Source organism: Helianthus annuus, chromosome 15, assembly GCF_002127325.2.
Source record: "Helianthus annuus cultivar XRQ/B chromosome 15, HanXRQr2.0-SUNRISE, whole genome shotgun sequence".
NCBI lineage: Eukaryota > Viridiplantae > Streptophyta > Magnoliopsida > Asterales > Asteraceae > Helianthus > Helianthus annuus.
This window is the reverse complement of record NC_035447.2, coordinates 72,426,293-72,433,913: the sequence shown is the minus strand read 5'-3', so window position 1 is coordinate 72,433,913 and position 7,621 is coordinate 72,426,293.

The following is a 7,621-nucleotide window of genomic DNA, read 5'->3' as shown; positions in this document are numbered from 1 at the left end:
ACGACCTTATGCTATGACATGCGCTTATACTATACTTGATATGCTATACACGACCGATATATACGAACGACACACGAGCTTTGAATGATAGGTTTCTGTATTCTGACTGCATATGTAATTGAATGTGTATGTGCTTTTGTGTTTATGTGTCTCGGTGCTCTACGTGCTTATGTGCTTCTGTGACTACGTGAATCTGTGATTATGTGCTTATGTGTTTATGTGATACATGTTTCGACGTGTTCCTGAGCTTTAGTAAGTAGTAGACATGTGAGGTGAGATTCGATTTTGATGTGTCTGAGACCTACGACGATGTCTGTTGCAGACCATGTCGTCATCCGGACACCGAACCCCACTTACCCGCCAAGAGAAGAGAGACAGACGTCTTGCTGCCATCATCGCCAAGCAAGTGGCAAAAGCTATGAGCGATGTCTATTAAAACGTCAGCAAATCTTCTGAGGAGTCGAGAACTGAAGCTCCCAAAGACGCTACCAAGACGGTTTTCAGCTTTAAACAGTTCAAGGCATGTGGACCAAAGGAATTCACAGGAGAAGATGGCCCAACAGCTATGTTCCAATGGTTTGATTCCATCGAAGTCACTCTGCGCCAAAGCGGCTGTCCAGAAAATCTCCGTACCCTAAACGCAACCAGCGTCTTCCAGTCCCGAGCTCTAGATTGGTGGACGGCCGAACGAAACAAACGCGGGAATGATGCAGCTTATGAGCTGACATGGAAGGAGCTGAAAGCCATCATGATGGATGAATTCTGCCCTCCCCATGAATGCCAAAAGCTGGAGGACGAGTTTTGGAACATTAAGCAGAAGGATGGAGATAACGCTGCCTTGACTGCTCGCTTTAAACAGCTCAGCATCATCTGTCCCGATCAAGTCAAGACATCAGACATGGCCATCAAGAAGTACATTTGAGCTCTACCCGATTGTGTTGCCGATTTTTTTCACGCCGCGAAAACCTCATCGATCGAGGAAACTTACTTGCTTGCTGTCGAGATCAACGACAAGCGAGTAAAAGCTGGTTTTTGGGATAAGCCCACCAAGTCTCTGCACCAAGCCACCACCGCATCAACCGCTGAAACCGCCACTGCTCAACCCTCAAAGTCATCACGCCACAAGAAGAAGCACAACAACAGCAGCTCCAGAAACAAGAACTGTGTTGTCACTACCACTGCTGCTCCTCTGCAAGCCGTACCGGCTCAGCAGCAGTCTCACCATCGACCAGCACCAGTTACTCAAGCATCGCCAGCAAAGCGTGCTTACACAGGTCCCCACCCGTTCTGCCTGACATGCTCATATCATCATCCAGTGGGTCTTGCCTGTCGTTTCTGCGCTCATTTCAATCTGTACGGCCATTTTACTGCTAATTGTCGCTATGGTCCTCGTCAAGCCCCAGTTCAAGCCACTGCTCATCAAGCTCTACTTCCAGCCCCGCAAGGCCAACACGCAGCTCAAGCACCCGCGATCAATGCTCGAGTTTGCTTTGCATGTGGTGACCCTAACCACTTTGCAAACATGTGCCCGAACAGGGTTGTGAAGCAGGAACCCCAGTAGCAGCAGCAGCAGCAGCCTCAGCAGCAGCAACAAGCAGCACGCGCCAGAACCTTCAACATCAATGCTCGCCAAGCCCAGGCTGACAACAACGTGGTTAATGTACGTTCCTTATGAATGGTATTTGTGCATCGTGTTTGTTTGATACTGGAGCCGATAACAGCTTTGTGTCGTTTGAATTCGAGAAGCTTCTTAGTCATAAGCGTTCTTATCTCCTCTCGTCATTCGAAGTTGAAGTCGCTACTGGAAGAACTGTCGTCGTTAATTATGTTCTTCGTGATTGTACTCTCGAGCTCAACAATCACGTCTTCCCAATCGACCTCATTCCAATGCGGCTAGGAAGTTTTGATATCATAGTAGGCATGGACTTTCTACGCGAAAACCATGCTGAAGTTGTGTGCTTCGACAAGATGATTCGATTTTCGCTCGCGAATGGTGATTTATTATGTGTGTATGGTGAAACTACTTCGAAAGGTCTCAAGCTCATGTCATGTGTCCAAGCTAGCAAGTATCTCCACAAGGAATACAGAGCTTTCTTGGCCAACATCGTAGTAGCGGAGAAGGAAAAGAAAAGGAAGACAGAAATCAGAGACGTCCCTGTGGTCCGTGAATTTCCTCAGGTGTTCCCTGATGATCTTCCTGGACTACCACCAAGTCGTGATATCGACTTCCGTATCGACCTCATTCCTAGAGCCAACCCTGTTGCCAAAGCTCCTTATCGACTCGCGCCATCCGAAATGCGGGAACTCTCAAACCAACTCTAGGAGTTACTTGAAAAAGGCTTTATTCGCCCGAGCACCTCTCCTTGGGGCGCACAAGTCCTTTTCGTCAAAATGAAGGATGGGTCGTTCAGGATGTGTATCGACTATCGGGAATTGAATAAGTTGACCATCAAGAACCGTTACCCCTTACCTCGCATCGACGATTTGTTTGATCAGCTACAAGGTGCTACGTGTTTCTCGAAGATCGATCTACGCTCAGGCTATCATCAGTTGCGTATTCAGGAAGAAGATATACCCAAAACTGCCTTTCGCACTCGTTACGGCCACTATGAGTTCGTTGTTATGCCTTTTGGTTTAACCAACGCACCCGCGGTTTTCATGGATCTGATGAATCGTGTGTGTAAGCCGTATCTTGACCGTTTCGTCATCGTGTTCATCGACGACGTCTTGATTTATTCCAAATCGAAAGCTGAACACGCGCAACATCTACATTTGGTTCTCGAGTTACTCCAGGGGAACCAACTCTATGCCAAGTTCTCCAAGTGCGAATTCTGGTTAGAAGAGGTTCAGTTTCTGGGTCACATCGTGAATAGTCAAGGTATCCATGTCGACCCTGCGAAGATTGAAGCAGTTAAGAGTTGGATTACGCCAAAGAACCCGTCCAAAGTCCGTTCTTTCCTCGGATTAGCGGGCTATTATCGACGATTTATCGAAGGATTCTCTAAGATCGCTGTGTCGCTTACCGCTCTTACGCATAAAGACAGGTCTTTTGTTTGGGGAACCGAACAAGAATCTGCTTTCCAAACCCTCAAGCATAAGCTTTGCAATGCTCCTGTTCTCTCATTGCCCGATGGGAACGACGATTTCATTGCCTATTGTGATGCTTCCAACCTTGGTCTTGGTTGTGTCCTCATGCAAGGAGACAAAGTTATAGCTTACGCTTCTCGACAGCTCAAAATCCACGAGAAGAACTACACAACCCATGATCTCGAGCTAGGGGCGGTTGTCTTTGCATTAAAGATATGGCGACACTATCTGTATGGTACCAAGTGTACGATCTTCACCGATCACAGGAGTTTACAACACATCTTTAATCAGAGGGAACTCAATATGCGTCAACGCCGATGGGTAGAACTCCTCAACGATTACGACTGCGAGATTCGTTATCACCCAGGCAAGGCAAATGTCGTTGCCCACGCGCTCAGCAGACGGAGTTATTTGCTCAGTACTCGTAATACCCAAGCCCAACACGATCTCGAAACCCTCATCCGCGAAGCCCAACATGCTTGCTTTAATGAACGCACTTTGAAGAAAGAAAGAATCTATCATGATGGAGCTCAGCTTGTAAGCAAATCAAATGGGATCTTCTATTTTCTGGACCGAATTTGGATCCCTAAGCGGACCAAATTATGAAAGATTTTAATGGATGAAGCCCACAAATATCGGTATTCTATACATCCGGGTGCCGATAAAATGTACCAGGACCTTCGCTACAAGTACTGGTGGCCGGGTATAAAAGGGATATCGCTCTCTATGTCAGAAGATGCCTGACTTGTGCAAGGGTCAAGGCTGAAGATCAAAGACCCTCTGGCTTACTCGAACAACCGTCAATTCCTATATGGAAGTGGGAGAGTATAGCTATGGATTTCATAACCAAGCTTCCACCCACGTCATCAGGTCACGACAGCATTTGGGTTGTCGTTGATCGTTTGACCAAATCAGCCCACTTTTTGCCAATAAGAGAAGACTACAAGGTGGAACGATTAGCCCGAATCTACACAGACGAGATCATTTGTAATCATGGTACGCCTCGTGACATCATCTCTGACCGTGATGCTCGGTTTACGTCGCGATTGTGGGAAACGTTTCAAGCAGCTCTCGGTACGTCGCTTAACCTAAGTACCGCATTCCATCCTCAAACCGACGGACAGACTGAAAGAATGATCCGTACTCTTGAAGACATGCTCCGTGCGTGTGTCATAGACTTCGGTGGTAATTGGAATAAATACCTGCCGTTAGTCGAATTCTCATACAATAACAGTTATCATACCAGCATCCAGATGGCACCATTCAAGGCCCTATATGGAAGAAGATGTCGATCGCCTATTGTATGGCACGAGATCGGTCACTCGCAATTAACCGGTCCTGAGATATTACAAGAAACGACTGACAAAGTCCTCCAGATTCGAGACAACTTGTCGAAAGCCGGGATAGACAGAAAAGTTACGCCGATAGAAGATGCAAGCCCCTGGAATTTGACGTTGGCGACTACGTACTCCTAAAGGTATCACCTTGGAAGGATGTGGTCAGATTCGGCAAGAAAGGGAAACTAGCGCCTCGATATGTTGGACCTTTTAAGATTCTGGAAAGGATCGGAAAAGTCGCCTACGGACTCGAACTACCGGAAGAACTCAGTAACGTCCACCCAACTTTCCATGTGTCAAACCTCCGAAAGTGCCTAGCAGATCATGATTTGATTGTACCTCTCGATGACCTTCAGTAAATGAAACGCTGCACTTCGTGGAGAAGCCTGTCAAAATCATGGATCGCCAAACCAAGCAACTCAGGCGCTCGCGCATTCCTATTGTGAAAGTCCGATGGGAAGGCAAATGAGGCGCAGAGTTCACTTGGGAACTCGAAAGCGACATGAAGGCAAAGTACCCGCAGTTGTTCAGGTGAGAGCCTAGAGAGAGAAAGTAGCAAAAGGTGATTCACGGTGCTGTGCAGCTTTCAGCCTAATTTCAGCACGAAATTCCCTGAACAAGGGGAGGGTGTAACATCCCGTGTTACCAAATGTCAAAGTCAAAGTCAAAGTCAAGATTGACTTCTTTGACCATAGTTAGTCTACTTTATCGTTGCGATTACGTTAGTTGTATTATGTGGAGTAAGTGTTATTAATCAAAGTAATCGAATGATCAAAGCGAAACGCTAAACGACTGTAAATGATAGGAAGTAACAATGCGATAAAGTCAACTAATCGATAATCGAGCTAATCTAATCATCATCGAACTCGAGACTCGAATTACGCGAATTCTGGTGTTAGTATACGTGTGTGTGCCTTATGTGTTACTTGTGCGTGTTTACTTTATGTTATGTGTGGTAATCAATCGAAACTCGAATCGAAACTCGAAACTCAATCGAACTCAATCAAAATCGAATTATGATAATTGGTGGCGAAAAGACAGCGCGAGACATAGGTGATTGTATGTTAGATATAGTGGTTGGGATTAAAAGTAATTTGAATAGGATACTCTATCGTACACGCATCGTCCTCGATCAAAATATCGAAAATCGTCGCACCGAACGCTCGAATCAGGCAGCTGGACGATCAGGCTCCCAGCCGATCGAACAGCCCAGCCGATCGGACAGGCCAGCCGATCGAATAGCCCAGCCGATCGGACAGGCTGTCCCATCGGGGTGCCTGACCGATCGGCCAGCCCCTTTCCTCTTTTGGAAGCCTATAAATACCCCTTATCACTTTCAACTTTCTACTTTTGAAAATCTCTGACCGACCAGCTCGTGCTCCCCTTCTTTTCTCAAATTCCTTTCGATTCCGGTAAGATTTCATCCTAAATCTTGTACTTTCTTGATCTATACACACTCCTACACCTTTCTATCTTTCAAATCTTACTTTTTAACCATGAAATCATCAAGACTCAAGTGTTCTAGGATGATGTCACATTGGTGTTCCTGAAGAACTTCATATTTTGGCTTCAATTCGCCAAGAATAACTTGGATCTAGCCGATTTCCACATAAACAAACAAAGATCTATCATAGATCTAAATATTTACATGGTGAAAAGGATTTAGAGAATGTTTTCCAACTTTCTTCCAACTCTTTTACACTCAATGCCCTCAAACCGGTAGAAACGGAGTTTGAACTGACTCACTTATCATCCTAGTAGTTATGCGGTTCAAGATTCGGGTTCTATCCACGAGATTCACCGACTTCGGGTTAAACGTTAAACTCCGTTCCGAACAGCTCACCGGCCGGATTTGGGTGATTCCTGTCCGAGCAGGAGAAACAAGTACGAACGAGGGTTCTGTGGTTCAACTCGTGTCAAAGTACCTCGATATAACGTCAAACAATCAAAACAGCCAAGTGTTAGACGAGCCGGCCGACCAGGTCAGGAAGCTGACCGATCGGGCTGGCTGTCCGAACGGACAGCCCAGCCGATCGGATAAGCCAGCCGATCGACCAGGCCAACCGATCGGCTAGCACATGGCCCCACACTTTAACAAAATTTATGAAGTCTAGTATTGAACGAAGTGTTGTTCGATCAGACTACGGTCTGATTTGAATTACTCTACGGATCATGAGATACTATGCTTCAACACTTAATCGATTTTCAACTTGTTCAACACGTTGGAGTGCCACCCGATCGGTCGAGCCGTCCGACCGGGTGACACCCTGATAAGAACTGTTGTTAAAGTACCCAACCGATCGGTTAAGCCGGCCGATCGAACGGTCCGTTCGATCGATCGACCTGAAAGGTATGGATACTTCAATGGTTTCTAATACTACAACGAAAACCTCAAAAGGTCAAGCCATCATACACAAACACATCCTCCTCAAAGGAAGAAACAAGCCACTCGAACAGTCCATCCGATTGGCCTACTGACCGACCGGACATACTGTCCGAACGGACTGGTTAACCGAACGATTAAGCCGTCCGATCGGACCTACCGTCCGATCGACCAGGCTGTCTGACCCTCCGACACTTGTTTACGTTTTACGCGTTGCTTATCGTTATGCTATCGAACTATTCAGGCTAACCCTACTCTCAAGTGCTCCCTTCAATCCATCAATCACTGTGAGTATACTCGATCCCTTTTTGCTTTTAGCACTTTTGGGTGTTACATACGTTCCTTATTCTAAATCACAATCGAACACACTACTCAATTATTTCAAGCGCTAACAGTTACCGAATGTATTACGTGACTAAATGAATGCTTGTTGTTATGTTTACACGTGAAATGCTGTCTACCTGCCTTAACGACGATAGTACTATAGTTTGACTCAACACCTGTTCACACGGGGGTTGTTAAGGACAATTACTTGCATGGATTACGGTGGTAATCATGTATTGCGAACTGCCTCGGGCAGTCAACCCGCAGTCATTGGTATCGATAGATCCATGTCGGTAATTAACATGCTTTGTTTTCCTCTGTGTACGTGCTGGTTATGCGTAAACTATTTCGAACTCTATTATGCTATTACCAAACTTGTATGCTCACCTTTACATTTTATGTATTGACTTTATTTTAACGTATGTGACAGGCAATTAGGATTCTTATCTGCTAGGAAGGCGAGCTTAGAATAAGCGTCTAGAGCATAGTT